The 20,971-nt window shown below is 36.9% G+C and overlaps 1 long non-coding RNA gene across 1 annotated transcript in view; it reads right to left on the bottom strand.

The window, feature by feature from the left end:
• The window catches only part of LOC111192570 (uncharacterized), a 71,127-nt gene that overhangs the window by 24,987 nt on the left and 25,169 nt on the right, over positions 1-20,971 (bottom strand). The window contains exon 5 of the long non-coding RNA XR_007424734.1: positions 7,608-7,661. This is a non-coding gene — a long non-coding RNA (uncharacterized LOC111192570). The remainder of the gene's footprint in view (positions 1-7,607; positions 7,662-20,971) is intronic.

Here is a 20,971-nt window from a genome sequence, read left to right as displayed (position 1 = left end):
TTTTAAGGTCCCCCGGGAAAATTCCGTTGTGTTGTGACTCACTTCCGTTGTGTTGTGGTTCTATTTGCAGCGCGTTTTTCTATTTGCAGCGCGTTTTTCTAGTTGCAGCGCGTTTTTCTAGTTGCTGCGCCTGTGTTGTAATTTTGATGGATGTGTTTTGTGCTTTTGCAGCGCTTTTCAATTTGCACTGCGTTGGGCTTTCTCGCCCACCGTACATGCCTGGTATTTTGGAGATGTTCTAACTTGGTCATCTACCCTGTAATCCAACCAATTTGCCTCTTCTTATAATGTTTCAGATTTTAATATTTCAGATGCCCATTTTTCCAGGAGATTATCTAAGAATTGTCCACCTACATTTATTTGCTAAAGCCTCTACCACACTGTAGAAATGTTTAGCCTGTTTTACCTTTATTTAACCCCAAAACAAATTAGATAAATTGAAATCTAACTTAAAACCACCACAAGAACTTTTCCTATTTCCTACAAATCAATCACAAAAACATGAGGCTAAGTGATCAGCAATTCAAAAAAAGTATCTGAAAATGCTCTTGCTTTAACGAAAATTGCTTCTGTAATTCTCCTTAAATTTGTTCCTCACTTTTCTCTAAGCTATTACCTCTGAAGAAGTGCTATGACTGGAATGAGTAATCGTAAGCTTTTTGAAGAGTACCTTAATTTCTTAAAGAGGACAGCCAATACAGAATCTGGAGTCAATACAGTCAATGGAGCTGCAGCTCCAAGCAGGCGCATGACACTCTCCGGCAAACAAAAATGGGAAGAAAGCTTCTGAGCTCCACTTTTTCATCATTATATATTTATTTCTTCAAGGTCTTTTTCCCCCTCCTTTCACACCTGCTGATTCAAGCTAAGTGTCTCACCTAAAAAGAGCCTGACATTCTCCTGACAGGCTGCAGAGGGATGTTTGCTCTGGTGTCCCGGACGCTTCATCTGTGGCTCGTTCCAGTGAAGAACAGCAGGCTAAGGTTTTTACACCATAGTCTTCCTCACTGAAGGGTTCAAAGGGTTTGTGGACTAGCGGGATACGTAGGAGAGAGAAGTGAATCATTGCTGGAGTGAAGAAATGATGATTTTCTCAAATAGTGTAGATATGAAGGGCAGCTCGTAATATTATTTAGGGGTTTCATCATGGCCACTTTTGTCACGTCCAAGAAAAGGCCAAGAAGATTACTCAAGGCCTAGTCCAAGACCAGATGAACCCCAGAAAAATTGAGATTTCTTTGAGACCAAGGCCCTGTTGACACCTGGCTTTAACATATATCTTGAGTGAACCGATTAAATATGATTCCTAAAATCCATAGGCATTCACAACTGATGTTTAAGGCTGTTTTCAAACCAGCAATATTTGTGTACAGCCTCTAAAAGAGGATCCGGCTCAGTTTAACTTAATGCGAGTGGCTGGTGGAGCAATGGAGACTTCAGAAGGGGAAACTCAGAGCTCAGTAGCTCATTCACTCATAGTAAAAACAAAGTGTGTAGTTAAAGTGAAGTTTCTAACTGAGCGCTCTCTCTCCCTCTGACTGAACATAACCTGGAATCTGATTTATCTGCTCTGAAAGGAGACCGCATCTCATCCGCCCAGCTGAAAGATTCTTCAGCATGCTCGGTGCAATTACCCATTCTAATCAGAGAGGGCCGTAAATCCCAAAACTTACAGACATCACTTTTAATGTATTACTACATATACAATCTAATTTCAGTTCTCTAATGCATCATGCTAAGCTGTTTTTACAATGAACACGGAATGTGCAGTGCGTTAGCCTGTTACTGCAGAATTCTCAGCGATCTGTGTCAGATAGTAGATGAAGTGGTCTCCTGTTTATCACGTTTCTTCTATCAGAGGCAATGATGTGGGTAAAAGCAAGCGGTGCTTTGCTGTTGGGGATGCAACAGGATGCTTTGGTGTTCACACTTCAATAATAATGTGGTCACATGCGTCTATGACCAACCCCAAATATGGCTTGAGTGATCGGATTACAATGTGTCCTTGAGATACGTCCATTACACCCTGTTCACACCTGTACTTTGTGCTGGCCACTAATGACTGAATCACTTTGGACAGGCAGGTTAATGGCAGGTGTGAACAAGGTCCAAGAGGTAAAACAGCATCATGCAAGTATGGCTCATTGGCTCCCCCTACAGTTGGGAAATGCAGGGTTTCATCGTCCCCTCATGGACAGCTGTACTCATGTATTTGCTGACAAGCTGGGAGATACAAAAACATCAAGTGATCTAAATGAAAAAAGGATGTGGACTCCACCAAAGTTTCAAAGTGCACTGTTTCGAACTACAGAGGCAAGGACAAATACACCCTACTTCCTATTACAGCCACTGTACCATCAACATGATTCTAAAATTGCTGCTCTTCACAGAAAATGTACAATCGCTACACAATGCTGCTTAAAGTAGTTTTTTTTTATTTATTCCAGTCTGAACTTTCTTGTTCTTTCCAAATTGTTTGAGTTATGTAAAAGTGAGCTGTACCCATCCACATTCACTTGGGACAACAGAATTAATGGGATTATGTACTTGCATACAAGCTCACACAAAGTCAAGCCAAAGAAACAGATTGAGACTTTCACAAATCCAATCTAATATTAGTATTTTTGCAGATAAATACAGCCACACATGGCACACATTACGTGCAATAAAAAAAAAAGTTCCTGTCAGATTTTAACAGGACATTGTGGGCTGCTACTTATTTTAAAACATCAAATAAAAATTTCCTTAGGTAGACAGTGGTAACAAAATTCACTAAGCTGTCACAGTTGGGCCCTTGAGAGAGGCCTTTTAACCCTGTTTGCTTCAGGATGACTCAGACTGAGGTGGAATATACAAAGAGCAAAAATAATATTCCTGTCTGTCTGTCTGCATGTTTAAATGTATCCATAATAATGAACCTACAAACCTATACCTATTATTGCATTTGTTGTATTTTTAGTTTTTTTTCTGAAGTTTACTTTTCAGAACCGTGAAATCTTAGAACAGAATACATCACTTCTATCTAGTATTTGATATTTAAATACAAAAAGTATGCCACTATAACTCCTGACTGTAATCTATTCATAAAAAATCAACTGTTTTTGAGAATCCATACAGTATAGTAAAATATAAAATTGCAATACAGCTATATATCAATACTCCTTAAGTCTCTATCATTAATATACATTGAATAGTTAATACGTGTTGAAATGTTACAGCAGATTACAGCAGAGTTTCCCTAATAATGAACATTGTGCATTGTACACTGAGTCTTGGCCTGCGTCGTGTTCAGTTTTATTTAAAATATAACCAGAAGAAACTGAACCGAACACAGTTTTAAGAACAGTTTCCTCTACTAATTCATGAATCACAGAATATTTCTGTCAAATTTGGACGCTGCTTCTCTTTGCAGCCCAGCACTTTTCTCCTGAACAAAAATCTCCAACATCATTGAAAAACACTTAGACTGTGTCTATTTCAAGAACCTTGTCTCATGATTCATTATGATTCATTAAAACGCTCGGCTCGTGAATCCCGTCAGAGATGCTAATCCGTAGAACCTAGCCTCATGAAAGCTTTACCAAACAGCAAGGATCTTTTAAAAGCCTACAAAGAATGAGTGATAAACAACATTTAAATTTAGCATATTTCTGAGAACTGAAATTATTAGACTGGTCAATATGATTAAGACATGATCTGACTAAATTTGTAATTAATTACGATTATGCTTCATATACAGGTCCTTCTCAAAAAATTAGCATATTGTGATAAAATTCATTATTTTCTTTAATGTACTGATAAACATTAGACTTTCATTTATTTTAGATTCATTACACACAACTGAAGTAGTTCAAGCCTTTTATTGTTTTAATATAGATGATTTGGGTAAAAAAGTAAAGAAAAAAAATAGCATATCTTGAAAATGTTCTCTAAACAAGCTATTAACCTAATCATCTGAATCAACGAATTAACTCTAAACACCTGCAAAAGATTCCTAAAGTTTTTAAAAACTCCCAGCCTGGTTCATTACTCAAAACCGCAATCATGGGTAAGACTGCCGACCTGACTGTATGCCAAAATCATCAGTATTGGTGTGCAATGAAAGTTTAATTTGTATCACTTCACTATGGAAAATAATGAACTTTATCATAATATGCTAATTTTTTGAGAAGGACAAAATTATATAAAATATATTTACATATTTCATATTGCTGTTTTTTATGATCTGTACCAAGATGCAGGCGATATATTGTAATTTAAAAATAAACAATTTTAGGAAAACTGCCAAGATATAAAAAAAAAAGAATATTTATCAAATCTGAGAAAAAGAAAAACTTCTTTTTTACTTCTTTAAACGACAGACTACAGCACTGCCCTCTAGTGGTAGGCCTTTACACAGAACACAAAATGAACCACTTTCTGCAACCAATCCTTACAAGTAGACTAATAAATAAAAATCACAATAAAATTAATATATCAATATTTTCTTACTTCTCTAGTTTAATGGTTTGCTGCCACCAACAAAAAAGCACTGAGAACTAGAAATCTATACTTAATAATCAAGGTATGTTCTTTGGCCACTCGTACTGCAGCTTTTCTTTGTAATTCTACAGAGTGCTCTGAGGCCACAGCTGTTGTAATGAGTTTCTTTGTCTGCTGGACTTGTTGATGCATTTAACATGAAGGCAGAGTCAAGTGAACAAACAAATGCATGCAATTTGGGGTCAGCTTTGCAGCTGCCCAGTAATGCTGGCTTTCATTGGAAGACCAGTCACGCTTAATAGGATAAATAGATTAACAGAAAGAAGCTTGCTATGTTAAAGTTAACCCTAGCAGATTGTGTGTATCTTTACTGTACATCACTGCAAACAATTTCACGTCAGAATTTGATAAACATTGCATCACAAAAATGACACTAGTACTAGTGGCGGAAGTAACGTGAACCTTTACATTTAATTTGAACATTCATCTTTATAACAAAGGTATTTCGGATCTTTTCTATTGGTTAATTTATCACAAAATTTTGCTGCTGTAGGTGATGCAAAAAAGAAGATTATTATATTGGTTACTTAGTTAAATTAATTAATAAAAGAGGTTGAATGATAATCATAGTATAGTCACCTCATAATAAATTCATACATCTATGTACAACAGAGCTAATCAAATCCTTTTTTGTGTTCATCACTGAAAGGGAGGGAACCCACACTACCAACAATTATTTAATGCACAATACGAATACCATAAAGATATAGATATGTAAAGATATATTGTAATGCTTCACACTTTACATTATGGTTCCTGACTACTAAGGTGTATGAACACATGCGCACAACCTGTCTGCCTGTATTAGAATGAAGAAGAGTTGAGAAAATATTGTTGCTATACAGATAAATGCATGCTGATTGTTTCTGATACAAAGCTTTTAACAAGAAATCAATGGATGCCATGCCACAAGCAACTGGTAAAAATTCCACATTTTTCATTGATTAGAAATAGGATTAAGGTTAGTTTAAATTAGTTTAGGTTTAGGATCACTGTGTCATACTGCTGGCAACTATGGGGTTTTTGAGAGGTTAAAGCAAATTAATGAAATTATTAAAAAAAGATTTTTTTTTTTTCAAACTTTTAAATCAATCAGTTATCGCCCCACAGTGGCATCTTTATGGTGGCATCAAACAACATCCATCTTATACACAACAAAAAAAAAATAGAAAAAAAAAGAAATTTTGATATTAGTGACATAAAAATTCCCTTATCAGACAGTCTCCTTGATAGATAATCTATTGAAAAAAGCCAAACGGGAAATACAATTTACTTCTAATTAAATAAAATAATTAAACCTGATCAAATATGAACAACACAAGTAGCTGGGTGCAAACAAAACAATGATGTGTCAAATTACCAAATTACTAGATTAAATTACTAGTGCAGATTTTTACATAAGAAAACCTTAATGACACTATTTGTGTGCTTGCGAAAAGTTGATCAAATTAAGGACTTAAAGCAAGAAACATTTTAAATATTCTGAATTTGCTGACATTTTAAATGCTCCAATTTCATTGTTGAAATGAAGGAAAGTTAAAGACTTTCACAATACACGACATTGTTTTGACATAAAAATGCACTAGTAGTGTCAGATTCTTAAATACTTCTAAAAATATTCTCAAACAATCTGTCATGCATAAATATAAAATAAAAAAACACTATTAACAAATGACTTATTAGAATTGGAATAGTATAATGCATTCAGGGGGTTCAGGGGGTTTAAGGGTTTTTATTCCTCTCTGTTAAAAGTTCCCATTTTGTGGAGATGTGAAGACAATTTACTTGAACACGGGTTTAGACTTCTGCACCTCTGGCCACCTGGTCTCAGCTTGAGTGTCCTGGAGACAAAACTATTAGTGTTATCTCACAGCCTCGCTCCCGTGCTGTGGCCTTCATTACGCATCTGCTGGGGAGAATTTCCGGAAGGAGCTGAAATGATTCCCCAGCCCTGCCACTGCTTTCTCTATGATGGATGTATGAGGTCCAGAGAGGAGTGAAGAGACATGCTGACTCTGTTGTTCCTGACTGAAGGTGTGTGATTGGTGGGCACATCACCAGGGCGTTGCACCAGGGACCCCCCGCCTCGTCCCGCCAAACCCCATCACCCCCAAACCTCCTTTCCTGCTTATTAACAGCAAGTTCTGCCATCTGCACCAATCTCCCCAGTGAAAGCCTGGGCATATGGCATACAGCACTGGCACAAGAGCGTATTATCACATCAAACTAGCGCGCCCGTCGCTCCGGGGAATTAGCCCCGTCACCCACTGCTTCTTAAACGGACTCCATTACCCCGATCAAACGCTACCGCAGCACCTTGCTCTCCCTCTCGGTCTGTGGAGAGTATGTATGGAGTCATAAATATTTGACAACCGGCCCTCATCGACTCTTTCATCTTGTGTCTCTCTTTTTACACCATTGAGTGGAATCTTGAACAGCTACGGTGGGTCAAGGAAATTAAAAGCAGAAAGATCTCTATTTAAATTTATACCATATGATCTTATCAGCTATAATAAGGCCCGCAGAACGTTTCCATATATGCCCTCATTATGTTAAACAGAGATTCATTTCAGTGATACAGGCTACGTTTGGCTTTCTCAAATACTCTATGCCCTTATTAAGCCTAACGGTGATGTTTCAGCACCGATATGCAATACAATGGCTTTTCAGATCTAATTCAGAATATCTGCTAATAATAAAATCACTCACAGAGCCAAAATGACTATTTTAAATAAACTCATGGATCAAATGATTAGTTTCCACTATAGATGATCATTAAACTTGGTAAATTTAAGAGACACAGAAAAAGAAAATAGAAGAGATCTGATAGACTTACAGCATTTTCATAACACCTCTGCCTGCACTAAAAGATATAGACCATATAATACAGTAATAAGGTAATTTAAGCTGTTGTTTAATGTAGAAACAGTAGCTAAACATGTGACTTGGGAGGGAGGGGACAAGAAAAATTGCTCTGCCTTTGTTAAATGGTCTATAGCACCAGTCCTGGCAACAGAAAGCACATTATAGCACAGTTTTAACACTAAAATTATTTTTAATCTTACCAGATTGTGATGTCCTCTTCATCTCAATTTGCTGTTAGCAATGGAGGACCAGGACTGCAAAAAACAATAAATAATAATAATAAAAATTACTAAAAGCAGATAAAGAAACAAAATATAAAAACACAAACACAATGTTTACCAGCTATGGCAGGAGAATTTGCTAGCAGACTCGGTTTTCATAAATTGTACATGTTGTGGGAATAAACACAACCAGTCAATACATGCTATCGGAATTATGGTAAATATGAGCTCCCACAAGCTACAATTTCCAGTGGGAAATGAAGAGATAATAGTAATACCCAACCCTGCCAGCAAAGAGAACTGAATAAACATACATTTTTGGTAACATCATTTAAATATTGATGATGAAAATAATTGTACTACCCCTTCATATTCTTCGGTTAATATTGAAATAAACATTGAATTAACGTGTTTAAAGGTTTCGAATGGTTGATGCTCTAGAGATTTAAAATATTATTTTCCAAGTACATTAAGAACAAAAAGAAAACAAACAGGATATACATACTTAATGTAAGAAAATATTATATAAACAATACTTATATAACCATAAAGCTGAATTAATGTAAAATGTAATGTAAATAAACAATCAAATCAATAAATAATTCTGACCTTAACCAGAGTTAAAATTATTATTATTAGAGTTCCGTATTAGACTGCACATAATTTTAATTCTTTTAAACATGGAAAAAGCTGTTGTTTATGCACATTACTTTCATTTGTAATGTACATGCTTTTAACATAAAATAGCACAATGGTATTTATCCTTCTATCCATAGAAAACTGTTCACTCTGCTAGTGCAGTACATGTTTTTAATTGTACATTAGCTGCTGTCGCAATTGCCATTTTTCATGTTGCTCTGACAACAAAGCACTTAAACATGCTTGTAATTACAAATAAGAAGTACAGTTTTCAGACTAGCATGTTAAACCATCAAACGTTGCGTAAAAACAGTGTTTGAGGTTCACAGCTTGTCACTTCTATGTTCAAAAATCTCTCTAACAATGCCAGGCTAGATTTTGTTTGACATTTGAGAGCCTCTTTAAGATGTGCTAAACCCATCAGAATGAATGCTCATTCAAGTTTTCCTGTTCAGTAATCCTCTCTTCCTCTGAATAGACTGTAAGATACAGCTGAGTGGAGTATCATCATTTTCCGCAATTTCTCCTGTAGAGCAGGAGTGAAGCACTGCATATATTTATAACATACACAATTACACACCTGCGGTACAGAGGACACTTTTCACAGTAGTGTGTAGAGTTTCTTGACAATAGCTTTTTTATATGATGTGAGACTAGTATTGTAACAAGGGTATTGATGCGTTGAGGATAGGGGTGGGCGATACGGCCCTAAAATAATATCACAATATTTCATGGTATTTTGGTGATACTGAACGATACTCTTGGCAATATGACAAAACACTAAATTTTACATTTGTTGCAGTAGTGTATTCTTGAAATATGTTTTTTTTAATGAAATTTAATTATTGCATACAATATGATAAGGCACACCCATAACTGAGGTATTATAAAACACAAGAATTGTATCAGACTTGCACCAGAAGTAATTGATCCAGAATGGCATGATACTGAGCGCAAGTCAGTTGCATTGGCCTAAGAGAACAGGCACTAGGTAGGTGTTTATAATAATGTGGCCTTTAGGTACAAGTCAATGGTATGGGTTTCCTAAAAAAGTGCCCAATGAGTGTGAGCAGCAGGTAGGTGTTTCTAATAAAGTAAGCAGATGGATAAACTAGATATTGCTAATAAAATGGTCTATAATGATAAAATAGACAGCAAGTGAAAACAGTAGATAGGTGTTTCCAATAAAGTGGCCAGTGATTGTAAACACAAGGTTAGCTTCTCTAAGATAAATGGCCAATGAGATTAAAATACAAGGTATGGGGTTATTTTAAAATTGCCATTTAGTGGAATCCCAAGTTAAAATTTTCTTAAGTGATCAATAAGCATACACACAAGGTTTGGTATTTCCAATCAAGTGGCCAGTCAGTGGAACCACAAGCCATATATGTGTTTCTAATAGGTGGCCAATAAGAATAAAGCCAAGTTTTGCCTTTCCAAAAAAGTGGCCAGTGAGTGCAAGAATTAGGAAGGTGTTTCCAATAAAGTGGCCTGTGAGTGGAACCAAAAGGTATGTGTTTCTAATTAGTGGCTAATAAGCATAAAGCCAAATTTAGCCAGTGAGTAAAAGCATTAGGTAGTGTTTTTAATAAGTGGCCAGTGAGGTTAACCACAGTGTATTGAGTTTTTAATAAAGTGGCCAGTGAGTGCAAGTCAGTGGTATGGGGTTTCTAATAAAGCGGCCAACAAGGGTAAGCACTTATCCTTGGTAAGTGTTTCCAGTGAAGCAGCCAGTAAGTGTAGTTGCTATGGGTTTCCAATAAAGCGGTCAGTGAGTGTAAAGACAAGGCAGGAGGTTCAAATAAAGAGGCCAGTGAATGGTATCAAATGGTACTTGTTTCCAATAAAATGGTCAGTAAATAGACTGCAAAAGTAAATAGTACTTTCTAACAAAGAGCCCTATACTTTTTATGAATAGCACTCCCTGTTTTAATTACTGTTAGAGGCTGTTGTGTTGCTGTGGGAGACGCTGTCAAAAAGAATCAGTATCTGTTTTTTTGCCACTTGTTTTTGATTGCAGGACATAAGCTGAAGCTTACTGACCAGGTGCCCCCTGGAGAGACTGCTCATGAATTTCATGATAATGGTAACATTTCTCACACATTAAACCTTTGCATTTGTACGCCAATCATACCCTCCCGCCTGGAATTACTGGAAAGATCTGTCTCTCTCTCACGATAGAGTCCCCTCCTGTCAGTGTCGCATCAAGCTAGTGACCGTGCATGTGGTTGCTGTGGTACTGCAGGGACTAGGAATGCTGGAGAATGGTTTCTGTGAGGCAGGCAGTGGATGGCATGTGGTCAACAGCTCAGGCCATGGCCCAAATAAATCTCCTGAATCTGTGGGCAATTTTTTTTTCTGCCGCTGAACCTCATTTCATCCTGCTGCAGAAGAACCCAGTGCTAATCTGCACGGACGTAAACCTCATTGTCTCCTACATAAATTGACAGGGCGAGACAGGTCTGTGCAAGCGCCGGATTCTGCTCTGACTCATTCCTCGGCGGAGCGTGGCCCACTTTCTCCTCATCCGAAGACTATTTTTGGGTCAGCTGTATCAGTGGGCAACATGTCTCTTTTCATGGGAGTTCCTAAATCACCCACAGGAGCTCTAAGATCACTCAGAAGTGACACAGACATCTGATGTCAGTCTGGGATGGCTTTAATACCTTAAGACCTGCTGGCAGGGTAGGTCTATTGTGAACAGGCCACCTAGCATCTTTATTGAATCTAATGTGCTCTAGGCAGCTTTGTTAATTATACTCTCCAACCATTAGCCTGTACATTAGAGCATAACATCTGTTGAGGCACAAGATATAGCTAGTAAACAAGCAGACTAAATAAGCTACATTTGTGCAGCAATCGGGTAAAGCATAGCTATGTGGCTAAAACTTACATTACATTTGTCTCTTAAGTACTTCTGGATCTTCTGAGTAACAAGGTCACAGGGTACATAGCAGCGATGTTCAAAAATACCATTTATCATAGTCATCCTGCTTAGACCTGGAGTGACCACAATGAGACCAATTTAAAAGGTGTATACTAGGATGTAGGACCAAATTAAAGTGTTCTTTGTTCAGTCTTTGAATTTTTCATGTGTCTGCTTTTTTTTGTTCACCATATATGTGCTCTTCAGCACAACTCTGGCCTTGCCCTCTTAGTCATTAGTATTTCCATGTGTTCTCAATTGTAGTCCTATCCTCTTATCTCTTCTCAGGTGTTCATACACACCTTTCGTTTCAGTGTTTTGTTTAATATATAGATCTAAGTCCGTGGTTGTTATACGTTTGTTCTAGTCTAGTTTTGTGTTTTTACATCTGCTTAGGTTTTGTTCTTGGTCTTCTTTTTAATAAATTATTACTTGATTTTATGTCTGCCCACTCATTCATAAACCATGAAAAACTATCACAGCCATAACGTCAAAAGTATTACAAAATTTAGACATTTCCCAGTTTCTAATAACTGTTTTTAATAACTAAACCAGATGGCATAAAATATACATCTTTGGTTACAGATGGTCATTTTAAACAAGCTCAATCCTGATCTTGTAGATCCTGTAGCAAAACAGAATATCAGTCTTGATCTAAGCTACATTATCTAGGTAATAAAGACCTCCACATATTGTAGATCTCTATGACCAGGGCCTCGTTTATAAAGCATCTCATAGTAAACGTACTGATCTAAGCTGCCAGCATGGTCAACAAAATTCAGTAAATCTTAACTGATCCTGGATCAGGATTCTTACTCTGAGAAGTTTAATAAATATGGATCAATACCACTCTTGCTCAAACAGCATGTGCAGCCATTTTTAAGAATTTGCACCTAAAAATAGGGGTCTATGGAAAAGTAACACTAGGATATCTTTACAGGAGAAGGTAAACTGAGTAAAAAACAGTATAAAAAGATTTAATTACATGTCACTTTGAAGAATATCTGACAGAAAGAACAATTAACAATAAAAACTTGGCATGCCTTGAAATGTCAGAAATACAAAAAATAAAAATAGATTTTTGGTACAAGATGCTTGGTTTCTTCTCCATGTTGTGTCCATGTCATTACCAGGCACCAGGGCCCAGTAGATCATAGTCACAGACCATTGTCACCGGATCTATTTACCACTTTAAAATGCTCAATATCTTAAGTAGAAAATGAAAAGGTTTAGTTTACTAAATCAAAAGCATGCTTGAATCTCCTGCACTGGTTTAACTTGTAGTGTTATTTTCATGGTAATTGGACTTCTTGAATAAATTGAATGTGATGAGCAGGATGAGCAACCACAAGGAGCTAAAAATAGGCCCTTATTCACTAACCAATCTGCTGGAGGACTCCTGTGGTGAGGCAGGAAGGCACTGATTTACATGCTTCTTCTGGTAAAAAACACTCTGACGGTACATTTAAAGCCCAAAACGTTCTGTTGGGAGCCTGGATCCGGTCATTAGTGGGTATTGCCATTCACAGAGCAAACGCTGCAGTGCCAAAAGCTTGGATATAGAGAGCTGCTCAGAGACCTGCGCCTCTCACACCATCTTCCACCTTCAGCAGCATGTGTGTTTACGTCCTTAGAGGCCCTCGCCAGCACTCCAGCGCCGCTACAGCGGAACCCTTGCCAAAACAACTCCACCTAAGCATCGGACAATGAGTTTTTAATCTAGCTCCAAGGCCTCTGGCTCACGTCTGCGAGTGCATTTGAAAAAGGAACGTGTTTTTTCCTTTGATTTCCACAAGGTTCTGAGCTTTTGCAAATGTCAGAATATGTATCTCAGATTAGCGCAGTAGCAGGAGGGATAATGTGCTCGCGTTCGCTGGACTGTGCAGAGATGAAAATCAGACAGAACAATAGCTGGACATGTAAATAATGAAATGCTGCCCGTAGCTTAGCGAGATAGAATTTATTTCTAAGAATAAGTGAGATAAAAACACTTATCGCTGCTGTGGAAACAAAACACTGTAATAGAAATTTGGGAGGAGATGGAAAAGATAAAGATTTTAATTTAACTTTAAAGGTCATTATTAAAGTTTCAATAATTCCAGGCTATTGTTGTTGGTGTATTCATCAGCAATCAAATCCACAAAATAAATAAACCACTGGTGTTTTCAACATAAAAAAGGGAACAATATATATTGCATATATATATATGGGTTACTCAACTTATAACAAGATATTTTCAACATCTCACAATGAATGTCACTGACAAATTACGTAGGAGCAAAGTAAGTCACTTTGTTATTTAAAGTTATTTCACCTTTTTGTCATTAGCTTTCTTTTAATATGTGAAATAATACTATTGGCTGTGTGTTGCGTAGTTTTTTTCATCTTCTAATGTAGCTAATGCTAACATCGTAACATCAATTTCCCTTCGGGATCAATAAAGTATCTATCTATCATGTTCTGTGTATTGCTTTGGATTGGTCATGCTAGTAAACACAGTAACAACAGGTTAATCTGGCCTTGATAAGACTGCAAAATCATTCAGTCCACTTTCTGCTGTATTTTAGTACTATGTCCAACATTTTATATTATATATCCATTCATTCCTTTAATTTGAATAATGTTTTCATTTTACTGTAGGACTGTTTTTGGTACTTTTATAAGTATTAGCCAAAAATGTATAGTATATATACAGTATATGATTACAACCAGCTAACCTTTACTCAAGAGTCAAGAGGCTTTTATTCATTTACTGTTAGCACAGTCAGCACAGTGTTCTTACATACATTACTTACTTACGTACAGTATATTCTGTCAACACTGAGTTTTCAGAGCAGATACCCATGAACCTATTGGCACCATGCCTAATGTCAGGAATGGGCTAGAACCCCCAATCTTAAACTATGGAGCTGTGCTCTCTAAAATGATGGTGATCCATTCAATAATTTTGGTTGGAATGAGTCTGGGATGGGGTTTGGTATTGATCATTCAAAATCCTGACCTCACTAATGCTGTTGTCCCTGAGTAGAAAGATCCCAAAATCCCCACAAAATCATCCACTACTTTTGGCATGAGATGGGGAGTATGGGATGAAGTTCTGGGTGGTGATCATCCAACAGCCTGACACTTCTAATGCTCTAAAGCTCCCTGATTGTAGTTAAATTCTTATAGTAATGCTCTAAAATCTAGTAGAAAGACTTTCTTGGATGATAGAAACAGTGACTTTAACAAAAGCAGAATAATCTCTTCTTTTTTTTTTAATACATTTGATTTTGGACAAAAAGTGTGCATTTAGTGTGCAAAGAATTACTATTCTGAAGGCCAACTGGTAGCATTTTAAAAGATTAAAATTTAAAGAACCTCCACATAATACAACAGACTTCTATTCAGAACTGCACAAAGCCTTTTTACAACTGCACGTCCAAGCCAAGAAGCATTTAGGCAGGTTTATCTTTGTTTTGGACGTCCACACTCCTTTCCCTAATGCAAAACAGAGCTGTTAGCCCACTGGAATCAGATCATTTTCTATTTTGGCGTGTTCAGGAATAGCACTCGCATTTGCATTCAGATCACTTCCCATATTTTGTATTTTCAATGGTAATCTGACTTCTCAGCTGTTTGTGTCTGAGAGCTGCTAATTGCATAAATATTGAACATCAAATATCCTCTTGTGACTCTGAAATGCAGCAACAATTAATTAAAATAATTTGACGTGTACGAAATCATGCAAATGCCCATTTGAGGATTGTGTGGTCAGTAAATTTGCCGTTAGTGCCTCCGCTTTGAGTCTGGAGCAACAGTTTAAAATGATGACCCCAATCACACTGTATATCATTATGATACATTTCCTCTTATTTGCAACTGGAAAACAATAGCACAGAATTACTTATACCATCTAAAGTGTATCGCTGGCTTCACTGTGGACCACTAACACAACACACTACATTCAGAAATGAGCTGCAGAGAGAGAGCAACGCTGCAACTGCAACCAATTACTGTTGCTAATAATGCTATTTCCCATGAGGCGAAAGCATTATCATTACAGCATATTGTGTGAAACAGATAAGAACATAAGAATTAAAGTGAATAGTGGCCATGCACACCGCTTATGACAGTGTGCACATCAGGAATCTTTAAGAAAAGGGTTCTAAATGTGGACTGAAGCTGTATAATGCATAATGCATATGATGTATAACTCAACGTTCAATTAAAAGTTGCACCTAGAAGAAAGATTCAGATTGCCCTGCTATTCGGAAGGAATGTAAACGGTACCTGAAACAAAAAATAACAAAAAAAAATGGACTGATATGAGCATCTAGGTCATTTTTATTGAGTTATACATCATATATGTCTTGGCATGGAGTTGTAGAGGTTCCTAATGCTGTTCTTGCAATAATCCATCCCATGCAACTCGAACATTTACACAATTTGTGCAGATTTTGCGGTAGGAGTGAGTGCTGAAAGCGCTTTCCCATTTCCAGTCAGGGATAGATTTTGTGAAGTGTGTGGTCATGAAATCGTATCTGTGTCTTTAAGGAGAAGCTCTTGAGATGGCAGCAGTATGTGGACAGGCATTGTCATGTTGGAATAGTGCATTCGAGTGTGCATTTAGAAAAGGTAGCAGTGGTTGCAGGACTAAGTGAACATAACGCTAGGCTGCCAAATTGCCTGTAAGAAAGACCAAAGGTAAACTGGCATTGTACGAATTTGCATCCCACACCATGAGACTAGGCATTCTGGACTGTTTTCTTCAATGACAAAAGCGACATTCATCACTAAAAATAATGCCTGCCATTATGACTCCATGTCTGGCATGACCACCCACCGAGTTTCATTCCTGTTGGTTTATTCCAACTCTTTTTTGCTGATTGTAAATGCAGGATGTGTCCTTTAATGGCCCATCCTTCCAATCCCTTCCTTTCTTTTAACATTTTCATCCTAACACTTGTTTTTTAAAAATGGACACCAGCACAACCTTTTCTTCATTTATACTGGAAGCCAGCTGAACACTGCAGGCCTTCATTTCACAGTGGTAGGTTTTGCTGTGATTTTGCCTGGCTTGAGAGAGAAACCATAAGAGATATTAATGAGTCCAGTTCATCTCCTGTGGTCACCGTTTCACTTAAACCCACATATTCCGCCGTCTGCAGTATCACTGCGTCTAATCAAAATTGTAATTGCCTTCTATTAATGCTCCTTTGAGCGGGCTGAGATATGCTGAGAGCTTAATCACGCCGCCTCTTGTTTGATGGAGCTGATGAGGTGCGGCCCAAAGTGCCACTTTGTTTGAGTAGCTCGGCATTAGAAAACTTCAACATGAATGCAGCACTTGAATTTCATACCATGGAATGAAAAAGTTGGAGGAAGAACACTCAGTTCTCCCACTCGTTTCTGTGTATGGACTGAACATAGAAAAGCCTTTACTGTACTGTAATTTACTGCACTTCCACCAAGCCATGTGTGCATTACCATACAAAGGATTTACATTTGGTCACTTTATGTATTTTATGTATCAGGATAAGACCAATCCAATGAAACATGCAAGGAGGGTTGCAGCGGTAACCGGTTTCACGGTATACCATGGTATTAAAATGCACGGTTATCATACCGTGTGTGTTTGCTTATTACCGGTAAAACGCAAGCCAGCGGAGAAACTCACCCGCGCATGCGCAACTCTGCTCTGCTTCAGCTACTCAGCACACAGCGGTGAGAACAGCAGAAAGTGCATCAGACTAAACAAATCTCCGTCCGCCTAAAAAAAGGCTAAACTAAAATCAGCAGTGTGGGACTATTTCGGATACCCACCGAACGCACCCGAGGATGGTTATCCGATTTGCAATCAATGTGGCCGTAAAGTCACATACGTCAAACCTGTTCTCCCATCTGTTTAGTTTATAACTTTAATCTGAACCTTAATAAAACCTATTTGTAGTCGTGCACAACCCATGCCGTAAGCGCCCGCAAAAGCGCTGAGTTATCCGAAATTTGAGCACGCAGGTACAGGCGTGAAGTGCGTGCTACGACGGATTCACATGTCCGTTTAAAGGTCCTGGCCGGACTGGATGTGAAATACGCCGTTCATTTACATGCGTTCATTTTCAAATTCTGACGTGCCTGTTTTTCATATGTTAAAACCAGACTCGGTGTGAAAGCCTTAAAATAGAAATCTCTATTGTGAGGATCATGTCAGAAATAAATCCCCTCTTTCTGCAGTATCTGGTTATATACCAACTTGGCAGTAAAACGGACGTTTACAACAGTTGTTGATCAGACACTGACCCAGGCTCAGTTTATCAGATATTTAATAATTTAAACTTAAATAATTGTACTGAATATTTTAAATACAGGATATTTACTTCTTAGAGGACATGTAATGTGTGTAACGTGTGTGTGTGTATATTATATATATATATATATATATATTTATATATATATATTTTTTTTTATATACACTCTTAATGCCCTTAAGAGTAGTGGAAAAACCTGGTTTCCTTCACCTGATGGTGTACAGCTTATTCTTTTAAGGAGACATTAAAATTATAATTGTTCCAGGTTTCTACAATAAATAGTTAATTGAACAAAAAACCTTTGTTGTAATTTCTTTAAGGGTCAGTTTAATAATATATGTAACAAACTGTGATACCGTGATAACCGTGATACCGCGGTATTTTATGAGAAGGTTATCATACCGTGAAAATCTCATACCGTTGCAACCCTACATGCAAGTGTAAACACACCCAGGATGCATTTAAAATAATATAAATCTGTTCACTCAAACCACTTCAGAAGGTGACCTGTTTCAGGATTATTTCTGGATTAAGCCAAACTAAAAAAAATGCAAGTGTCAACACTCCCAATATGCATTTAGACTCCAAAGTGTAAATGCATGTGGTTACAATCCTATAAGAATACAATCCAGATACTAGACTAGATGTAAGCTGGGGGTTTGTAATTAATCACATAGTGTTTCATATACTACTGTGGTGTATTATATAACATATTTAGCTTATTTTGTATCATATAGAAACAAGCTAATAAAGAGCAAATACTGTCTGATTGGATGACAATTGTTACAGGTGTTGTTAGGAATATTTGTTCATTTATTTATCTACTTTTTTGGTAGAACTAATTTCATTGTCCCAAAGACTCGCTTTTTAAACTGTATTTACATACTGTAATTTCAAATCTGTTCTCATTACTGTATTTTACGCAGTATTTTACCTCATAGATTGTACAGAATATTTTTACAGTTCAGACATATCCAGGTGCTGACTGCATGACTGGTGGTGTGTTGCCAGGTTTGTTCCGTAGCCATCTTCATCTGCATTCCCTCAGATAACTACCATGTTTTACAGATTATAGGAAGTTCATTTTCATCTTAAATCATTAGAACCAGGATGGACAGATAAGAGAGTTAAAAGGGGGAAGATGGGGTGATAGAGGGATGCTCATTTTGAACTATGTAGAGGTTAAATACATAGAATATTATTAAAAGAAGAGGGTTTAGGCACGTTCCTCTTCCACAAATGCTTATAACACACTTGTGATTTACTACTGGACTACTTTCTCAAGTCATATGTGTTCAGAAGTCACTGACAAACCCCCACCTACTGCTTTATTAAGGTATACAGGGATGGGTGTTCATTATGGTGGGAATACTTTTGTTATCAGCTATGGAGGTCTTCTTTGGCCTCCAAGTTCCTAGATGATCATCACTGCTAAGCCAACCAGCTACATTAAAGTAAGCCTAATGTTATAGGCTGATGTGCTTTATAATGCTGGACAATTATAATCAAAAAGTAAATCACTCTCACACTCTAAAGAGGACCAAAAGCCTAGACTTAAAAATAGAAGCTGAAAGATCTCTAATACCTGCACTAATGAAGCAATTAAACACACCATTTCAGTAATCACAGGAGGGCAGGGGCTGTGTATAAAATGGCTGTATACTGTTTTTCTACATGGTAAAACTAAAATATGCAACAATTACTCTTAATTAGTCCAAGAACTTTTTTATACTACAACGACATTATATATGCCATACCATTAATAAATAATTAATTTGCAAAACCAGATAAACGCTATGCTTTTGCAAAATTAACTTTGCATTTATTCTCAACCATTTTGGATGCCATTCTATAGGTACACAAACTGTATACGTGCACTTTAGGACTTTAGGTCATGTGACATCGCTAAATGGCTACAGATGTACAAATTCACACAAACAGGAATGTTAAATGCTCACAAAACTTTAGAAATGTAATGAGTCACTCATCCAGCACCCACTATCAGGCCTTACTCAAACTCAGATAATTCAAAACTCCTTGTCATGAGCATGCTGACCAGTGCTCAACCTCACTTAGAGGTTTAAAAAAAAGTTTTATATTTTATATATACTTAAACAAAAAAAAAATGCAGATTACTCACAATGTAGTTAAATTGGATGACAGGCTAATGATCAAGCCCACACAACCCCACACTGTTCCACTGATGAATAATCAAGGGACCCCTCGTGCTTCTGTTCTCTTTTATATACAATCATGTACTTCTGAGAGCATTAGTATGTTAAAGCACAGCACTGTGCAAACGTCACATACAATTCTACTTTCATTTCATTTCCATTTACTACAGCCATTAAGCACTAGTTGTTTTCTGTACAATGTGTTTCGACAGGAAATTAAATAAATGAATGAATTATGTCCACTGCTGATTTATAATAAATAGGGAAACATTGTTTATTTACTAACCTTTTCACTTAAGGCAGACTAATTAATATAACGTTAAATTAGTTGTGTGTATTCCTACATTAAGATTTAAACAATACATGTAAAGTGCATATGAAAGAAAAGTAAACAGCGACTTTACTGTAACCATTCATTAAAATGTAATTGCAAAAATATTGCAAAACAAATAAAAATTATTTTAGCAAATGAGAGCAAATAATTAAAGATGTAACTGCAAAATTAGTTTTGTATGCCATTAAATACATTAATGGCATCGTTATTATAAAACTTCCAAACGTACTTTTCACAATATTGCAAATTAAGGTCAGCAAATATTATAATAAATGCTAAGAGCTAATTATATGCTCATTTTTTAAAGCAGATAAGACATGATCTGCAATATGTAGTGATACTAAGAGCAAAAACGTCAAAGTCAGCAAAGAATCCTGTTTTAACGTTTTCGTAGAGACAGAAAAAAAATATATAGCACAGGACGACCTAAAAAGCAAATAGTTGCAAGAAGTCAATGTGCTGAAATGTATAATGACACACTGTTCACAGAAGACTGCTGTAAAAAAAAAAAAAAAAAAAAAAAAAAAAAAAAAAAAAAAAAAAAAAAAAAAAGGAATATCTGGAATATTCTTCAGTTTTATGAAATGATGCAATAATAAAAGCTGTCTGAATAATTTGTATTGTTTAGTTGCAATTTCTTATTTCTGACACTTATGTTTGAAGTCACACTACCAGCTTACAATGTGCTTATTTGGACTCCATGGAGTTTATAGGCCTGTAAAAGTGGTTAAATATATGCAGCAAACGGGCCCCTAATGCTTCTTGTCCAATGAAAATTTGATTGAAAGCGCCTAGGCTGACTGTTTACTGTTGTGAGCTGGTCGAGATAAGCTAATGTAGCCTCGTGCTAAAAGGTTTGCTATCTTCTCTGCAGCTTCTGGACGTCTGCACTGTTAGATGACATAACTCAGCCATTACAATCGCAGCCTGGAGCCAGCTGCAGTGAAAGCCACACCGCTGCATCTATTTGACCTTGCCCGCAA

The sequence above is a fragment of the Astyanax mexicanus genome, chromosome 16, assembly GCF_023375975.1.
Source record: "Astyanax mexicanus isolate ESR-SI-001 chromosome 16, AstMex3_surface, whole genome shotgun sequence".
Lineage (NCBI taxonomy): Eukaryota > Metazoa > Chordata > Actinopteri > Characiformes > Acestrorhamphidae > Astyanax > Astyanax mexicanus.
This window is presented reverse-complemented; position numbering and strand designations above follow the sequence as displayed.